The 20,290-nt window shown below is 41.1% G+C and overlaps 1 long non-coding RNA gene across 1 annotated transcript in view; it reads right to left on the minus strand.

Annotated features, from left to right (window-relative positions):
- The window catches only part of LOC117979684 (uncharacterized), a 149,065-nt gene that overhangs the window by 84,071 nt on the left and 44,704 nt on the right, over nt 1–20,290 (minus strand). The gene's annotated exons all lie outside the window — the stretch shown is intronic.

Below are 20,290 nucleotides of genomic sequence, written 5' to 3' on the forward strand. Positions count from 1 at the left end.
AAGAGAAAAATCCCTGATTAAAACCTTCCTCTGGAAGAAGAAAAGGCTTATGTAACCTTTTTGGAGGATATGCCAAACAAATGTGGCACATTGACAGCGTATTATAAATAATACTGATTTTAAAATTGTTTTTATAAAGACAAACAGAACACTGAATTTCCTGTTGGCAATACTCAAACCATTAATAATTTTGATTTCAGGTTAATACATTTTTGGGGGAAGAATAGAGGACTTCAGAGGGCATTTAGAATCATTAGAAGCTGGTGTATTACCACTGACATTAACGATCTTTGGGAAAACTCATGATGTCACTTGCTTTGAACAATATGAGGACCAGCTGTAAGTGGTAGAGAATGAAGACTAATGACTAACTGTTCACATGCAAAACTCAAGACTTGTGGGAGAGGACTTCTTAGGCAGCACCAGGCTGTTAGGCCAAATTATTAGCTCATTTTAATTGAAAATGTGAAAAGACATTACAATTTGCAAGATGGTACTGAAGACAGCCAAGATTTTTAGCTGAAAGAATCTCATTCAGAGCATCCCCATGGTGCCAGGCTTTCAACTGTATATTACAGATATGTTACTGTTGATATTCTGTATTTTTGTAAGATCTGGTCAAAATGCATTTAGCTCTATATTCAATAATTTTTGGTCCACATCAGAAAGTCTTTAGTCATCCTGTATTTTAGACTTTTTACTTACATTTCTATTATTCAAGACAATGTATTTGTTCACCGTCCTCTTCTAAAAAAGATGAGTATCATTAACATGTCACAACTCATTTGTTTGTTTTTTTATTCCAAAGCCATAAACTTTTATTGAAAATGTTGTGATCTATTCACTTTCAAGAAAAGCTGTTGGAACATCTTGGTTTGACAGTCTCTTAAGTCAAGCCCACTATGCTCCTGACATGGTGAGTCATACTTTTGCCAAAAACAGGCAAAAGCTAAACTCTGCACGTTAGCAGCAGATGAGGCCAATAAGCTGGCTTTGGAAATGGTTCTCAAAGTAGCCACATTTGAATCCTAGATAAGAAAGGATACCTCATATAGAAGCTGGTAACCATAAATCAACCAAGCTTCCTCTGTCCCTCATTTCACCCCATGTCCAGTCTAACACTTAACCCCATTAATTTTGCTTCCAATCTTCCCCATGCTACCTGAGCTACTCCAGTGGTCTCCTCCCTGGGCTTTGGACTTACATCCTTGGTCTCTTCAGTGCATTCTCTACATGGAGACCCAAGTGATCTGATAAACACAAATTGGATAAGTTTGGATATCTGTTGTAGGATAGTAACCATAGTTGATAATAATGTATTGAATACTTGGAAATTGTTAAGATATTAGATCTCAACTCTATTCACAACAAAAAATAAGTATGTGAGGTGATGGATATGTTAATTAGCTTGATTGTATCATTTTACAATGTATACCTATATCAATACATCACCTCATATGCCATCAATATATGCGTTTTTTTGTCAACTGTGCCTTAGTTTTAAAAGAATAAAATTAAAAATAAGCACTCTCCAAAAAATAAAACAAAACAAAAACCAAAAATATGATCATATCACCCATCTGCATGAACCCTTCAATGATTTTCCTTGCACTTAGGATAAAGCAAAACTCTTTACTGTTACTTAAAACGCCTTGCCATCCTCTCCAAACTCATCCTGTATTACTTTCCATCAGTCTCCTTTGTATTTATTATCTTAAAAGTTAAGGTGCAGTAACACCAACAGACACTTTCACCCTGGTGACCCCGGTCATCCTGGCTCACTCACCAGGTAAGCTGGGCAGCATTCAGGAGTTCTGGACTGTGGAGACATGAACAGAGGTGCCCTCACATCTTCTCATTGACATATCACACTAAAGTCATATTATCCAATGATAACTAAATTGCCAAAATGAACAGTGGACTATGTAATCTAATGCCTACCAAGAAACTCCAGTTAGAAGATAATACCAAAAAAGGAAACACAAGCAACCAGAAGAAAACAGCAGAACAGACACTTCTCATACTCCAAATCCATACTTCTTTCATGTTAAAATCGATGACTGAATCAGATTTGCCACAATGCCAGGAAGAAAGTGGTTATCAAAAAAAGTATTTGAACTTATTTTCATGTTTACTATTGTTAATAATGATCCTTAACTTTCATATATACTGTACCTTGACCTATTGATAATATGAAAATATAATTAGCAAGAACATTTCAAAGCTAAGCATACAGATTATTAATCTACTTAAGAATATAAGAGATTTTATGTTAATAAAAATGACTTAAATATAACATAACACAGTGATATAGGAACATAATTTGTAAATAAGTAAATACATATATTTTTGTATTCCTTCCTCAAAATGTTTCTATTGCTGGGGTGGTCAAAGAGCTTAGAGACAACTAGACTCCTATGTATCAGAATCATTTGTGGAACTGCTAAAAGCAAGGATTCCTGCGATTCACCTCAGGATCTCCAAGGTGGGATGCAGGAATCTGCATTTTTAAACATATCCTTTAGAGATCTTGAAGTGTTCCTAGGATTCATTAATTCCATGCATACTGAATAAATCCTCCTGTGTGCCAGGCACTTTGAGATGCTGAGGGGACAGCAGTGAACAATTTAGACAAGGCTACTGCTCTCCTGGTGCTTACATTTTAATGTGAGACAAAGAAAGGAGGATACTTGACATCAATATGTGATACAAAGTAAATAAAATGGGATATTAAGATAGAAAGTCAGGAGCTGGACACAATGGCTTGTGCCTGTAATCCTAGCACTTTGGGAGGCCAAGGTAGGAGGACTGCTTGAGCCCAGGAGTTCGAGGCCAGCCTGTGCAACATAGGAAGACCCTGTCACTATAAAAGAATTAAAATTAGTCAGTATGGTGGAGCGCACATGTAGTCCCAGCTACTTGGGAGGTTGAGGTGGGAGGATCACTTGAGCCCAGGAGGCTGAGACTTCAGTAAGTCATGATTGTGCCACTGCACTCCAGTCTGGGCAACAGAGTGAGACACTGCCTCTCAAGAACAAAAAAAGAAAGAAAGTCATACAGGTTTCAGGAAGGACTCTGGTGGAGATAACGTTTAGGCTGAGAGTAGAATGGCAAGAAGAAGCCAGTCATGCCAAAATACAGGAACAAAGGGAACATCAGTGCAAAGTCCCTAGGTGCACCAAATTTGAAAAATTTGAGGAAAAGGAAAAGATCATACAGCAAGCATTGGGGACAAGGATAAGATGCAAGGTGAGGTGAGGCACTACTCCCGTCAGCTTTGGAAGGCAGGGGAAGGAGTTCAGATGTTCTTTTAAGTGAGATGGGGAGGCATTGAAGGGTGTTAGGTAAAGGTACCATCTGATGTGATTTATATTTTTAAAGCATACACACTGGCTCTGTGTGGGGAATGGAATGCAAAGAGGCTGGAAGGACATCAGGTGAGATCCACTGTGACAGTCAAGACTTTCAAACCTGGCCGGGCGCAGTGGCTCACGCCTGTAATCCCAGCATTTTGGGAGGCTGAGGCGGGTGGATCACAAGATCAGGAGATGGAGACCATCCTGACTAACGTGGTGAAACCCCGTCTCTACTAAAAATACAAAAAAATTAGCCAGACACGGTGGTGGGCACCTATAGTCCCAGCTACTGGGGAGGTTGAGGCGGGAGAATGACACGAACCCGGGAGGCGGGGCTTGCTTGCAGTGAGCTGAGATTGCACCACTGCACTCCAGCATGGGCGAGAGAGCAAGACTGTGTCTCAAAAATAAATAAATAAATAAATAAATAAGACTTTCAAACCTAAGGCCAAGCACGGAACTAAAGAAAGTGTAGCATTTGGCTGTTGAGTGAACAAATCAACAATGAAGAATTAATAAACAGTGGAACCAAAGAATGAATCAAAGCCAGGAGTGAATTATAGTCCTAGAAACTCACCCCATATCCATTGGCGACCCTTCCAGTTAGAAGTCAGGACCACTGAGCACTCCTGTTCTGGGTCAGCCAGCCCTCTGCTCATATTTCAGACAGAATGCATTTTATGATTAATCTTAATCCTCCTACCTCCCATAGAAGTAAATCATCTAAATGCTTTCCTCAGGGGAGGAGAAAAGGTAAATGATCTCTCCAAACATACCCTTTAAAATTTTTTCGATGAAAGCAAATTTTTAAACCCACTCATTTGAGTGGGAACTGAATGGTGCTAAACAAATACCCAACTTCTACATGTGAGATCTTTGAGGTGACCCCATGTCTGTCACCACAGAATGAAGTTTGTAACCACAGCCAAGGTTTCTACCCTCATCCTTGCCCTGACTTCCAACTAACAGGAGCCAGAAGTTGCCTAGGTTAAGACAGGAGATGGCTGTGGTCTTTTCCACTTAAGTTATTATGCACCTTCTTTTTCTTTCAGACACCTTGCTTTTTCACTCTCAACATGAATGCCTCTCTCTGATTTGCAAATCTCTTTCCAGAGTCTGTCTAAACAGAAAGTTTTTTTTTGATCTATAGCCCAGACAAAGGTAGGATCTGTATTTCCAACATCTAGCGCGGGCTGCCTCCCTGTTGACATTAATCTTCCGCCTTTGCCGGGTCTAGACAATAGGGGTTGGAGAGCGTTAATCTAAAGATTCACCAGACACCAAGCCATAAATCTGCCTGGGGGTAGACAGACTTGTGGCATTTTCTATTTGCTCCTAAGAAGACTCTAGGCTCTGTTTGGTCCTCCATTGCCTCTGCCCTGAGAAACTGAATTACTCACAACATCAAAATTCAGTTCCTCCAGAGCATCTCACACTCATCAAAGCTGAGAAGAACAAGGCACCATCCATTTGCTTCAGGAATTAAGTTAGAAAATCCAAGGGGAGACATTGGAAAGATACAATATATTTAGTTGTTGTGAGACATTTTGTTTCCCAACAGAATAAAGCAAAGGAGATATTTCTCATTATATAGTCATGTTTCCTAGTGAGCATCACCAATATTTTTCTGATTGCCATATCTACTTTTTCTTATCTGGGTTAGGGTGAAAGTTCCCAGTTAAGACCAAAACTATAAGGTGTTCACAAGAGAATACTACCAGTAAGCTGGATATTTGCTGTACATTTTCATGAAATCCAAATATTAAAAAGCAAATCTGAAAAATGTGCCTAATGATAGATTAGGCAATTGTGTCTGCAAAACCAAAGGCATCATTATATCTTGTCTCCATGTACAACTGACAAATGATTTCCCTTTAGGAGTTACTTTGAATTTGTTTTGACTTTTGCTTCCCCTGAGATTAACTGGACTGTCAATGTGTGTGGGTATATGCTTAAAGATTATTCTCTGTGTGCACACGCATGTGCCTGTGCCTCCCTCTGTGTGTACCTGTTTTAGGGTACTCATCCTATGGACAAGCCGACTACTTGAGATATCTTCCAGTACAAGAACTCCATAATTATTAGGCAACTCCATGTACCAATTAAAGAAATGTTTTCATGCACATCTCCAGACTGAGCTTTGGCTCCATTATATTCCTGGGATCATTCATATGCTGACATCACTTACAGTAGACACCCCAGTGTGTGCAGAAAGATAAGCTTCATTTCATGTGTCAAGAATGAGATAGACTGGATAAAGAAAATGTGGTACATATACACTATGGAATACTATGTAGCCATAAAAATGAATGAGATCACGTCCTTTGCAGAGACAGGGATGGAACTGGAAGCAGTTATCCTTAGCAAACTAGAGCAGGAACAGAAAACCAAACACTGAATGTTCTTACTTATAAGTGGGAGCTGAATGATGAGAACACATGGACACATAGGGGGAACAACACACACTGGGGCCTGTCAGTGTGGTGTGGGGGGATGGAGGGCATCAGGAAGAATAGCTAATGGATGCTGGGGTTAATACCTAAGTCATGGGTTCATTTGTGTAGCAAACCACCATGGCACCCATTTACCTATGTAACAAACATGCACATCCTGCACATGTACCCTGGAATTTAAAAGTTCAAGAAGAAAAATAAAAACAGATTGAGTTGGGAGCAGTTCCAAAATGGCCAAATAGGAACTGCTGCAGTCTACAGCTCCCAGCGTGAGCCATGCAGAAGATGAATGATTTCTGCATTTCCAACTGAGGTACCCGGTTCATCTTACTGGGGATTGTCGGACACTGGGTGCAGGACAGTGGGTGCAGCACACCAAGCATGAGCCGAAGCAGGGAGAGGCATTGCCTCCCCTGGGAAGCACAGGGGGTCAGGGAATTCCCTTTCCTAGCCAATGAAAGGGGTGACAGACGGCACCTGGAAAATCAGGTCACTCACACCCTAATAATGCGCTTTTCCGACGGTCTTAGCAAACGGCACACCAGGAGATTATATCCCGCACATGGCTCGAAGGGCCCTATGCCCACGGAGCCTCACTCATTGCTAGCACAGCAGTCTGAGATCAAACTGCAAGGCAGCAGCAAAGCTGGGGGAGGGGTGCCCGCCATTGCTGAGACTTGAGCAGGTAAAGCGGCCGGGAAGCTCGAACTGGGTGGAGCCCACTGCAGCTCAAGGAGGCCTGCCTGCCTTTGTAGACTCCACCTCTGGGGGCAGGGCATAGCCAAACAAAGGTCAGCAGAAACCTCTGCAGACTTAAATGTCCCTGTCCAACAGCTTTGAAGAGAGTAGTGGTTTGCCCAGCACGCAGCTGGAGATCTGAGAACGGACAGACTGCCTCCTCAAGTGGGTCCCTGATCCCCGAGTAGCCTAACTGTGAGGCATCCCCCAGTAGGGGCAGACTGACACCTCACACGGCAAGGTACTCCTCTGAGACAAAACTTCCAGAGGAATGATCAGGCAACAACATTTGCTATTCACCAATATTCACTGTTCTGCAGCCTCCACTGCTGATACCCAGGAAAACAGGGTCTGGAGTGGACCTCCGGAAAACTTCAACAGACCTGCAACTGAGGGTCCTGACTGTTAGAAGGAAAACTAACAAACAGAAGGGACATCCACACCAAAACCCCATCTGTACATCACCATCATCAAAGACCAAAGGTAGATAAAACCACAAACATGGGGAAAAAACAGAGCAGAAAAACTGAAAATTCTAAAAATCAGAGCACCTCTCCTCTTCCAAAGGAATGCAGCTCCTCACCAGCAATGGAACAAAGCTGGACAGAGAATGACTTTGATGAGTTGAGAGAAGAAGGCTTCAGATGATCAAATTTCTCTGAGCTAAAGGAGGAAGTTCGAACCCATGGCAAAGAAGTTAAAACCTTGAAAAAAGATTAGACGAATGGCTAACTAGAATAATCAATGCAGAGAAGTCCTTAAAGGACCTGATGGAGCTGAAAACGATGGCACGAGAACTACGTGACAAATGCACAAGCTTCAGTAGCTGATTTGATCAACTGGAAGAAAGGTTATCAGTGATGGAAGATCAAATGAATGAAATGAAGCGAGAAGAGAAGTTTAGAGAAAAAAGAATAAAAAGAAATGAACAAAGCCTCCAAGAAATATGGGACTATGTGAAAAGACCAAATCTACGTCTGATTGATGTACCTGAAAGTGATGGGGAGAACGGAACCAAGTTGGAAAACACTCTGCAGGATATTATCCAGGAGAACTTCCCCAATCTAGCAAGGCAGACCAACTTTCAAATTCAGGAAATACAGACAATGCCACAAAGATACTCCTCAAGAAGAGCAACTCCAAAACACATAATTGTCAGATTCACCAAAGTTGAAATGAAGGAAAAAATGTTAAGGGCAACCAAAGAGAAAGGCCGCGTTACCCACAAAGGGAAGCCCATCAGACTAACAGCTGATCTCTCGGCAGAAACTCTACAAGCCAGAAGAGAGTGGGGGCCAATATTCAACATTCTTAAAGAAAAGAATTTTCAACCCAGAATTTCATATCCAGCCAATCTAAGCTTCATAAGTGAAGGAGAAATAAGATCCTTTACAGACAAGCAAATGCTAATAGATTCTGTCACCACCAGTCCTGCCCTACGAGAGCTCCTGAAGGAAGCACTAAACATGGAAAGGAACAACCGGTACCAGCCACTGCAAAAACATGCCAAATTGTAAAGACCATTGGGGCTAGGAAGTGACTGCATCAACTAATGAGCAAAATAACTAGCTAACATCATAATGACAGGATCAAATTCACACATAACAATATTAACCTTAAATGTAAACGGGCTAAATGCTCCAATTAAAAGACACAGACTGGCAAATTGGATAAAGACTCAAAACCCATCAGTGTGCTGTATTCAGGAAACCCATCTCACATGCAGAGACATGCATAGGCTCAAAATAAAGGGTTGGAGGAAAATCTACCAAGCAAATGGAAAATAAAAAAACGCAGGGGTTGCAATCCTAGTCTCTGATAAAACAGACTTTAAACTAACAAAGATCAAAAGGACAAAGAAGGCCATTACATAATGGTAAAGGGAACAATTCAACAAGAAGAGCTATTCTAAATATATATGCGCCCAATACAGGAGCACCCAGATTCATAAAGCAAGTCCTTAGAGACCTACAGAGACTTAGACTCCCACACAATAATAATGGGAGACTTTAATACCCCACTGTCAACATTAGACAGATCAAGGAGACAGAAAGTTAACAAGGATATCCAGGAATTGAACTCAGCTCTGCACCAAGTGGACCTAATAGACATCTACAGAACTCTCTACCCCAAATCAACAGAATATACATTCTTTTCAGAACCACACCGCACTTATTGCAAAATTGACCACATAGTTGGAAGTAAAGCACTCCTCAGCAAATGTAAAAGAACAGAAATTATAATGAACTGTCTCTCAGATCACAGTGCAATCAAACTAGAACTCAGGATTAAGAAATTCACTCAAAACCACTCAACTACATGGAAACTGAACAACCTGCTTCTGAATGACTACTGGGTACATAACGAAATGAAGGCAGAAATACAGATGTTCTTTGAAAGCAATTAGAACAAAGACACAACAAACCAGAATCGCTGGGACACATTTAAAGCAGTGTGTAGAGGGAAATTTATAGCACTAAATGCCCATGAGAGAAAGCAGGAAAGATCTAAAATTGACACCCTAACATCAAAATTAAAAGAACTAGAGAAGCAAGGGGAATGACAATCAAAAGCTAGCAGAAGGCAAGAAATAACTAAGATCAGAGCAGAAATGAAGGAGATAGAGACACAAAAAACCCTTCAAAAAAAAAAAACCCTTCCATGTAGTTGAGCGGTTTTGAGTGAGTTTCTTAATCCTGAGTTCTAGTTTGATTGCACTGTGACCTGAGAGACAGTTTGTTATAATTTCTGTTCTTTTACATTTGCTGAGGAGTGCTTTACTTCCAACTATGTGGTCAATTTTGGAATAAGTGCAGTGTGGTGCTGAAAAAATCAATGAATCCAGGAACTGGTTTTTTGAAAAGATCAACAAAATTGATAGACTTCTAGCAAGACTAATAAAGAAGAAAAGAGAGAAGAAACAAATAATAGATGCAATAAAAAATAATAAAGGGGATATCACCACCGATCCCACAGAAATACAAAGTACCATCAGAGAATACTATACACAACTCTATGCAAATAAACTTGAAAATCTAGAAGAAATGGATAAATTCCTCAACACATATACCCTCCCAAGACTAAACCAGGAAGAAGTTGAGTCTCTGAATAGACCAATAACAGGCTCTGAAATTGAGCAATAATTAATAGCCTACCAACCAAAAAAAGTCCAGGACCAGATGGATTCACAGCCGAATTCTACCAGAGGTAAAAGGAGGAGCTGGTACCATTCCTTCTGAAACTATTCCAATCAATTGAAAAAGAGGGAATCCTCCCTAACTCATTTTATGAGGCCAGCATCATCCTGATACCAAAGCTGGGGAAAGACACAACAAAAAAAGAATTTTAGACCAATATCCCTGATGAACATCAATGCAAAAATCCTCCATAAAATACTGGCAAACTGAATCCAGCAGCACATCAAACAGCTTATCCACCATGATCAAGTGGGCTTCATCCCTGGCATGCAAGGCTGGTTCAACGTATGGAAATCAATAAACGTAATTCAGCATATAAAGAGAACCAATGACAAAAACCACATGATTCCTCAACAGATGCGGAAAATGCCTTTGACAAAATTCAACAACACTTCATGCTAAAAACTCTCAATAAATTAGGTATTGATCGGACGTATCTCAAAATAATAAGAGCTATATATGACAAACCCACAGCCAATATCATACTGAATGGGCAAAAACTGGAAGCATTCCCTTTGAAAACTGGCACAAGACAGGGATGCCCTCTCTCACCACTCCTATTCAACATAGTGTTGGAAGTTCTGGCCAGGGCAATCAGGCAGGAGAAGGAAATAAAGGGTATTCAATTAGGAAAAGAGGAAGTCAAATTGTCCCTGTTTGCAGATGACATGATTGTATATCTGGAAAACCCCATCGTCTCAGCCCAAAATCTCCTTAAGCTGATCAGCAACTTCAGCAAAGTCTCAGGATACAAAATCAATGTGCAAAAATCACAAGCATTCTTATACACCAATAACACATAAACGGAGAGCCAAATCATGAGTGAACTCCCATTCACAATTGCTTCAAAGAGAATAAAATACCTAGGAATCCAACTTACAAGGGATGTGAAGGACCTCTTCAAGGAGAACTACAAACTACTGCTCAACGAAATAAAAGAGGATACAAACAAATGGAAGAACATTCCATGCTCATGGGTTGGAAGAATCAATATCATGAAAATGGCCATACTGCCCAAGGTTATTTAAAGATTCAATGCCATCCCCATCAAGCTACCAATGACTTTCTTCACAGAATTGGAGAAAACTACTTTAAAGTTCATATGGAACCAAAAAAGAGCCTGCATTGCCAAGTCAATCCTAAGCCAAAAGAACAAAGCTGGAGGCATCACACTACCTGACTTCAAACTATACTACAAGGCTACAGTAACCAAAACAGCATGGTACTGGTACCAAAACAGAGATATAGATCAATGGAACAGAACAGAGTCCTCAGAAATAATGCCACATATCTACAACTATCTGATCTTTGACAAACCTGAGAAAAACAAGCAATGGGGAAAGATTCCCTATTTAATAAATGGTGCTGGGAAAACTGGCTAGCCATATGTAGAAAGCTGAAACTGGATCCCTTCCTTACACCTTATACAAAAATTAATTCAAGATGGATTAAAGACTTAAATATTAGACCTAAAACCATAAAAACCCTAGAAGAAAACCTAGGCAATACCATTCAGGACATAGGCATGGGCAAGGACTTCATGAGTAAAACACCAAAAGCAATGGCAACAAAAGCCAAAACAGACAAATGGGATCTAATTAAACTAAAGAGCTTCTGCACAGCAAAAGAAACTACCATCAGAGTGAACAGGCAACCTACAGAATGGGAGAAAATTTTTGCAATCTACTCATCTGACAAAGGGCTAATATCCAGAATCTACAAAGAACTTAAAAAAATTTACAAGAAAAAAACAAACAACCCCATCAAAAAGTGGGTGAAGGATATGAACAGACACTTCTCAAAAGAAGACATTTATGCAGCCAACAGACACATGAAAAAATGCTCATTATCACTGGCCAACAGAGAAATGCAAATCAAAACCACAATGAGATACCATCTCACAGCAGTTAGAATGGCAATCATTAAAAAGTCAGGGAACAACAGATGCTGGAGAGGATGTGGAGAAATAGGAACATTTTTACACTGTCGGTGGGACTGTAAACTAGTTCAACCATTGTGGAAGTCAGTGTGGTGATTCTTCAGGGATCTAGAACTAGAAACACCATTTGACCCAGCCATCCCATTACTGGGTATATACCCAAAGGATTATAAATCATGCTGCTATAAAGACACATGCACACGTATGTTTATTGCGGCACTATTCACAATAGCAAAGACTTGGAACCAACCCAAATGTCCAACAATGATAGACTGGATTAAGAAAATGTGGCATATATACACCATGGAATACTATGCAGCCATAAAAAATGATGAGTTCGTGTCCTTTGTAGGGACATGGATGAAGCTGGAAACCATCATTCTCAGCAAACTATCGCAAGGACAATAAACCAAACACAGCATGTTCTCACTCACAGGTGGGAATTGAACAATGAGAACACATGGACACAGGAAGGGGAACATCATACTCCGGGGCCTGTTGCGGGGTGTGGGGAGAGGGGAGGGATAGCATTAGGAGATATACGTAATGTAAATGACGAGTTAATAGGTGCAGCACACCAACATGGCACATGTATATATATGTAACAAACCTGCACACGTTGTGCACATGTACCCTAAAACTTAAAGTATATTAATAATAAAAAAAAGAAAAAAAAAACAGATTGAGTTGGTAGTGGATTCCTAGAGCTCTGTGTTTAGAAGGCTATCTCCTTCCTTAACAGGAAAGAGTGCCAAAATCATCAGGTCTTATTTCCACAGGAACAGGAATTTGAACAAGGACACAAGTTACCTTTCTCCAATCTGTTCCTTCGTGTGTTTTCTATTGACAGGCTTCATCTTGAACACATACTTCACTCCATCACTTGCTAGACTCTCTTAACCAAATATTTTGCTCCCATTTTTTTCAGCTTACCTCTACATGAGGGGCTAGACCATGGAGTGTCCCTTCAACCTCAACTGACCTGTGATATGGCTCATGATACGGCTTATTCGTTATGTTCCAGTTTCCAGGCTAATTCTGTAAGTACTTTGTTTTAGAGTAAGACTAAGTGAGAATGTCATAATGAATTATGCTTTTGGAATAATATGTTTACATTTTAACTCAAGTTGTGGCCTTTAAGAGGCATGATGAATAAACTTTCTCACACACATCTGCACTCACTGACTTTGGTGGCTTATTGCATCATACGCAAATGGCCAGGCCCACTTTATGATCTCAGCTCAGGAATGGCATGCTAACTTTCTGTGCTCATGAAAACAATCATCAAAAAGTCTGGTTACCTCAAGATTAAGGTGCTACAAAATAATGAGCTATCAACCTGTGCACAGAATGGGCCAGCATCTTGGGAGCATACAAAAGAGATCTGGGTTGCAATTTTTACCATAGTACAATTTGCCCATTTAAACTAGCTCAACGTTCCCCATTAATTACTCATGGACATTTCAGCTGTTTTGAAAATTAGTAACAAAGAAACACAGCTTAAGAAATAAACTACCTATACAAAAATAACCTAGGAGGAAAGAGAGAGTCACATGTGGCAAATAAACATTTGTAATCGGTACTATAAATCACAAAACAGATTAATTATCCAGAAACATACAAAATCATCCTCTAAATTGTTCTCCTAATGTACCAGCTCTCCACTGACTCATTACTAAATTATTTGCTAGTGAATTAATTTTCTTTTCTTCAAACGCTTTTTGAGCTGGGAGAAGTTGTCACAGACAAAATGCTTTCTGCCAGGGGTGAGGTTATATCCCCACAACCCTGAATCAACTGGTTATAAAAATCAAAGAATTCTGCTGAACCACAAGGAAGTTTTCTCTTGTGGTTATCGGCCATTTATTTTGCCACATCTTCATTACCATTCTGAAATAAAATTCACAGATAATATAACCTACTGACATGTAATTTAAATAAACAAACATTTTCCTTCCTAATATATAGGAAGAAAAAAAGAAAGTCACTTATTATAATATGCATTTAATATTTGCATGTTTGGGCTCTAAACTGGAAATCGTAATAAAGCAGTCAGATGATTTCATCTGTAACACAAAAACAAAAGCTACAGATATTCTCCAATCCTTGGAGCAACCAAAATTGCATCCATATATTTGCTATACAACTCCTAGAGAGAGGTGATTTCACTGAGACCCACAATTTCCACAACACTAAATGGTTGGTTTGATAGCCTCTTTTTGATATATATTTTTTTCAGGCTGAATTCATTATTGGTCTGGCTAGTGGTGTCATAGCCATTGATGAGACCTTGAGACCACACACCCTAAGTTTTTACATCTCTGTTTTTATTTTTACTTTTTAGAACTAGCATCTTGCTCTGTCACCCAGGCTGGAGTTCAGCAGCGTGATATGGCTCACTGCAGCTTCAAACTCCTGGCTTCAAGCAATTCTCCCATCTCAGCCTCTCAAGTAGCCAGGACTACAGGCATGTGCCACCATACTTACCTAATTTTTTAAATTTTTATGGAAATAGAGTCTCACTTTGTTGCCCAGGCTGGTCTCAAACTCCTGGCCTCAAGCGATCCTCCGACCTCAGCCTCCCAAAGCGCTGTGATTACAGACATAAGCCACTGTGCCTAGCCTCACCTCTGTTTCTAAGTATAATTCTCTGAAAGTCCAATTCTAATGAAATAAACATAGAAACCTGCCAGTCCCACGGCCTGCCACATGACTGTACCTTTAGAGAAAAATGGCAAAAATTTAAGGAAAAAAACAGCCCACTCCACAGACATACTGAGATTTGTCTTTTAGGCAGAAGTTATAAGGTTTTCTCTACTCCCCTTGAGATGGGGTGCTGAAACTCCAAAAGACATTTACCTTGTGATATCTGAATCAGGAGAGCAGCTTGCTTGTGTCCACAAATGATCAGTATCATTCTTGAGCTTCCACGCTGGATTCTGTTTCTCACCGGGGAGAAAAGTAAACTTCTCCTTATCTGGCCTGTGAAATGGGAACCCGAGGTGGGGGAATGCCCTCACCTGTTGTGAAAGGGGATGAGTAAGTTCTCTTTTTTACTGCTTAATGCTTCTAAGAGAAAGAGGCATACATTTATTCCCTCTGGGTTGTCCTTCTCAAGTTACCCTGGAACAAAAGTCAGTTTGAATTTCTCTTCTGGTGAATCACAGAGATAAAACGAAAACAGTGAAAGCACTTCAAAACGTCAACGGTATGCTTCCCCCTTAGCTGTAGACCTGTGATGAGATATCATAATTGCTATCAGTATCATTGATGTTTTGCATTCCTATACCATTGTAGAATTGTCATTGTACATTCTATACACACGATCCTACTTGATCCTTTACAGCAAGGGAAATAAAAAAGTCAGTGTTATTAACATCATTTTAAAGATGATGACACTGAGGCTGAGAGAAAAGAAATTTGTTTAAATTCCCATGGTTACCAAGTGGCAGTTCAAAGAGAAGGATTCATGTATTGGGCTAAGAATACCTTGCTCTTTTTATTCCACCGCTGATTTACCAGAAGATACCCCTTTGCCCCTTGGATAATTTGCCCCCTGAAGAGAATAGATCATTTCCGTGATTGGCCCTCAAGTAGGCAATGGCTAAAAATAATATCGTAAACCAAGTTCTATACTTTCGATATTGGGAGAACAGGACAAGGACACACATGGGTAATGTCAAGACCCAAGTTCACACAAAGCATATTTCAAGAGAATTAGTCACTGTCTCAAAGTGTTGCCTGCGTTAGAAAAATTATTGTCTCTAGTTCAAGACCCAAGTTCACACAAAGCATATTTCAAGAGAATTAGTCACTGTCTCAAAGTGTTGCCTGCGTTAGAAAAATTATTGTCTCTAGTTTTTAGACTCCACCATCTTCAATGTAGGAGTTTTACTCCAGGATAACTCTCCTCATGGTCACAAGATGGCTGCCCAAACAGCTCCAGGCTTCCTACGGGGATGAAACAAGTTCTGGCAAGAAAGAGACAATCTATTCCTGAGTTTAAGAGTAAAGTAGAATTTTCTTCTGGAAAAATTGTAAGAAGTCCCCCAGCCAGTCACACTATTTTCATCGGCCACAGCTAGGCCTTATGCCCACCCTTAAAATAATTTACTAGCAAGAGGAATTACTCAATTGGCTGAAACACATCAAACTAACCCTTTGGCTGGAGAGAGGGTCCTCTTCACTGAATGGAGATAGGAAGATATCTGGGGGGGAAAATGGTGTTTTATTGAAAAGAAAAGGGCAGGCATGGTGGCTTACACCCATAATCCCAGCACTTTGGGAGGCTGAGGCGGGCGGATCATGAGGTCAGGAGTTCGAGACCAGCCTGGCCAATATGGTGACACCCCGTCTCTACTAAAAATGCAAACATTAGCCGGGTGTGGTGGTGGGTGCTTGTAGTCCCAGCTACTCAGGAGGCTGAGGCAGAAGAATCACTTGAACGCAGGAGGTGGAGGTTGCAGTCAGCCAAGCTCACGCCACTGCACTCCAGCCTGGGCAACAGAGCCAGACTCTGTCTCAAAAAAAAAAAAGAAAAAGGAAAATGACACACACACACACAGACACACACACACACACACACACACAACCTCTCTTTCTCTCTGTGCGAAGGGAGAATGCAATGTTGTCTACCACATAAGTTTCTACAACCTACCAAGAAATTTCCATTTTCTAAATTTCCTTCTTTTGAGGATCCTTCGAGCACTTCATTCACACTTCGTACCTTCCAGTTAGTGCTGTTTTTTTTTTGCTTCTTTCCTAAGCTGCATTCTCTCCTAGTTTTGTTGTTGGTACAGAACTGTCTGTCTGACTGCCTCTTCTCTGAGGCTGCCAAGCCATGGGATTGGGCAAGTTTCTAAGCTTGGCCCTTTAGAATTGGATTTTTAGAAAATCATACTTAAAAACAGAGATGAGAAATCTTAAAGTGTGTGGTCTCAAGGTTTCATCAATGGCTGTGACACTACTAGCCAGTCCAATAATGAATCAAGCCAAGAGACAATATCAATATACAGTGTATTTAAAATGTTCACTCAGTTGTGAATCATTATTGATAACACATTTTAAAGCCATTTTTTACTGAGTGTTTACCAGGTGCCAGGTGTTGTGCTAAGTGCTCTGCATGCATGACTTACATCACTGTCACATTTCCCTCAGAGGAAGGTAATATTTTCCTCATTCTTCCTTGACATATGAAGAAACTGAGCCTCAGAGAAGTGAAGAGACTTACCTTCTCAAGGTCTCACAGCTAAAAGTGGCGGAACCGGTCCTTGAACCCATGCTTCCCTGCCTCCACAATCCACACTCTTAATCACTATTTTATGTTTTCTTCCAGATGTTCAGAAGCCTAGTGAATGAGTCGATGCAATGATTGATCAGCTTCCATGTTCAGAATTACTGATAGCTCTGGCCTTCCTAATAGCTCAATGAGTATGAACATTATGATATTCTACCCTCACAGAGTTCCTGAGTACTGAGAGTGGGCTGGCCTACAACTTTTAATAAAACAAGAGTCTTCAGACTCCTAGCCAGTGCGCTCACCTGTAGATCATGAAATGCCTTACTCAGGACATGAAACACTCCTCCATCAAGTTCCGGGGTTCTTACCATCATCATCTCAGAACCTCTTCATACCTCCCTGGTAAATATTAGGTAACGATGTTAACCTTGATAGGAAGAAGCAAACCTGGTGGGTCACGGTGGCTCATGCCTGTAATCCCAGCACTTTGGGAGGCTGAGGCAGGCATATTGCTTGAGTCCAGGAGTTCAAGACCAGCCTGGGCAACATGGTGAAACCCTGTCTCAACAACAACAACAAAAAAATCGCCTGGCATGGTGGTACATGCCTGCAGGCCCAGCTACTTGGGAGACTGAGGTGGGAGGATCCCTTGAACCCAGGAGGCAGAGGTTGCAGTGAGCCAAGATCGCACCACTATACTCCAGCCTGGGTGACAGAGTGAGATCCTGTCTCAAAACAAAGAAAGAAGCAAACTTGATAAGGGAGAAGTGTGGTGGTTTTTTTCATGCCAACAATATAAGTTAGAGGTAATGAATAGGTACCATAGCCATAAAAGGTATCCAAATGCCCCCTCCAAACCCTGGTTATAGAAGCCTTTCTTATAATTCCTGCTTGCTTGGCAAAGAGATCAGTAAAGTATCTGGTTATGCTCTGTCCACAGGACAAGATTGCTGATGCCACATCTTTTCCCCAATCATTCAAAAGAGCATCTTTGTCAGCCTGTCAGCCCTACTGAATCAAAGTGATGCTGGGGAAAGGACAGAGCAAAGTCAGGAGAGAAAAACCATATATAACAACTGCTCTGAACACGACCTGTAGTCCAATAACAAATGTCCTAATTTCAGAGTGCTAAGGAAACAGTGTCCTCACTGGTGGGTGAAGTTCAGCTTCTCTGCAGGAGGAGGACCCAGCCCCCCTCTCCAACCCTGTTCCATTCTTCCACTCCTCCTTCCCTCTCTCGGCTCTAGCTATGTTGACTTCCTTCAATTCCTGGAATATTCCTGGCTCTCTCCCAGTTCTCACCAGGGCAATGCACATGGCATTTCCTCTGTCTGAGATGTCCTTCCCTACTCTCTTCTAGGCATTTTCTACTCTTTCCTTTTTCCTTTTCTATCCTGAATTCCTAGAAAAGTACCCAGGGTATAGAAGATGCTCTGCAGAAAGGAGGATACTTTTCCTTTCTAAGTATCTACTAGATACTTTCCAAAGGGTTAATCAGCTTTAACATGGGGTGATGCCACTGTCCTGGTGTAAAATGTGTGATTTGCAGATGGAGGTTGGTGGGATCAACCACAAAGTCTGTCATCAAACGAAACACGAATGTGTTCACCTCTGGTCACTGGTTCAGGTTCTGGGCAGTCTGTCCCTTTGGCTGGAGGTAGAAGAACACTTTGGTAACTGTTGTGAGTGTGGCGGTGCAAGCTGAATAAGCTGATGTCCCCTTGGACTTCTTTTTGAGATTTCTCCTCTGGTATTTTTATGGTACAGGTTTTGGGCAGTTGAATGAGAGTATGTAGGGACTGATCTTAGAAAACCAATGTAAGTCCAGGCATAGCGGCTCACACTTGTAATTCCAGCAGTTTGGGAGGCTGAGGCGAGTGGATCACTCAAGGTCAGGAGCTTGAGACCAGCCTGGCCAACATGATGAAACCCTGTCTCTACTAAAAATACAAAAATTATCTGGGCATGGTGACAGGCGCCTGTAGTCCCAGCTGCTTAGGAGGCTGAGGCAGGAGAATTGCTTGAACCCGGGAGGTGGAGGTTGCAGTGAGCCAAGATTGCACCACTGCACTCCAGCCTGGGTGACAGAGCAACACTCCGTCTCAAAAAAAAAAAAAGAAAAAAAAGAAAGAAAACCAACATAAATCAGACTGTTACCTTCTATCCCTTTTCCCTGTCTAATAGGGGGAGAATGCCCCCTCTTATAACCCATTTGCTATACCTCTGCCAGCGATCTTTCACACATGCAGCAGCTGAACTGTCACTTCTTCAAAGACATCTCCTTGACCATAAATCTGAAGGAAACATCCAGCATTATATTCTTCTGAATGCTGATCTCCAAGTGATCTTTCCCTTCCATTGTTTATTACCTGTTTCTCCCAAATAGAACATAAACTTTTTGAGAACTGGAACCTGACCTGTTATACCAGTTAAGATGAGCTTCCTCTGCTGGTCATGGAAAATCTAAACTAACAGTGACTTAAGATCAAAACTTCTTTCTTTCTTGCATCCAGAGGTAAGCAGTCCAGGGCTGCTAAGGTGGCTCCAAGATCTCTAAGGGGCTCAGGCTCTCTCTCTCTTTTTTATTCTCTTTCCTACAAGGCTTTTATCTCCAGGCCCAGTCATGGCATCTCTTTTCCAACCAGGAGGAAGGACGACTAGGTAAAAAGAGGCAAGGCCCTCTGTCCTTTAAATATTCTTCTGCTTACATCTTATTAGTTTAACCTAGTCACATGGTCATGCCTTCTCCAAGGGAGGCTGGGAAATGTGGCTTATATTTCTGCACAGGCCCAGACAAAAAGCAGGGGTTTTATTATTGCAGAAGTAGGGGAAAACTGATACCAGAAAGCAGTTAATCTCAGAAACTTATGTTGTATTTGCTGCTCTATACCCACTACCTGATCAATCTTTGACATAAAGGACCCCAAAATATCTGTTAAATGAAAATGACTGAATGAATGCCATTCTTTGGCTTATATTCTCTAACCACTCCTAATGTTTGTCGAATTAAGACCCAAATCTTTAATGCAAATTACAAAGCCCTGCGTGACGTGAATCTTGCCCCCCTCTCCAGCCCTGTTCCATTCTTCCACTCCTCCTTCCCTCTGTTGGCTCTAGCTATGTTGACTTCCTTCAATTCCTGGAATATTCCTGGCTCTCTCCCGGTACTCACCAGGGCAATGCACATGGCATTTCCTCTGTCTGAGATGTCCTTCCCTACTCTCTTCTAGGCATTTTCTACTCTTTCCTTTTTCCTTTTCTATCCTGAATTCCTAGAAAAGTACCCAGGGTATAGAAGATGCTCAATAATGACCTCTTGACTGACTTAACCTCAACACGTACTTCCTCAGGGAGGGTTTCCTAACTCT

Source organism: Pan paniscus, chromosome 2 (assembly GCF_029289425.2).
Source record: "Pan paniscus chromosome 2, NHGRI_mPanPan1-v2.0_pri, whole genome shotgun sequence".
In the NCBI taxonomy this organism is placed as follows: domain Eukaryota; kingdom Metazoa; phylum Chordata; class Mammalia; order Primates; family Hominidae; genus Pan; species Pan paniscus.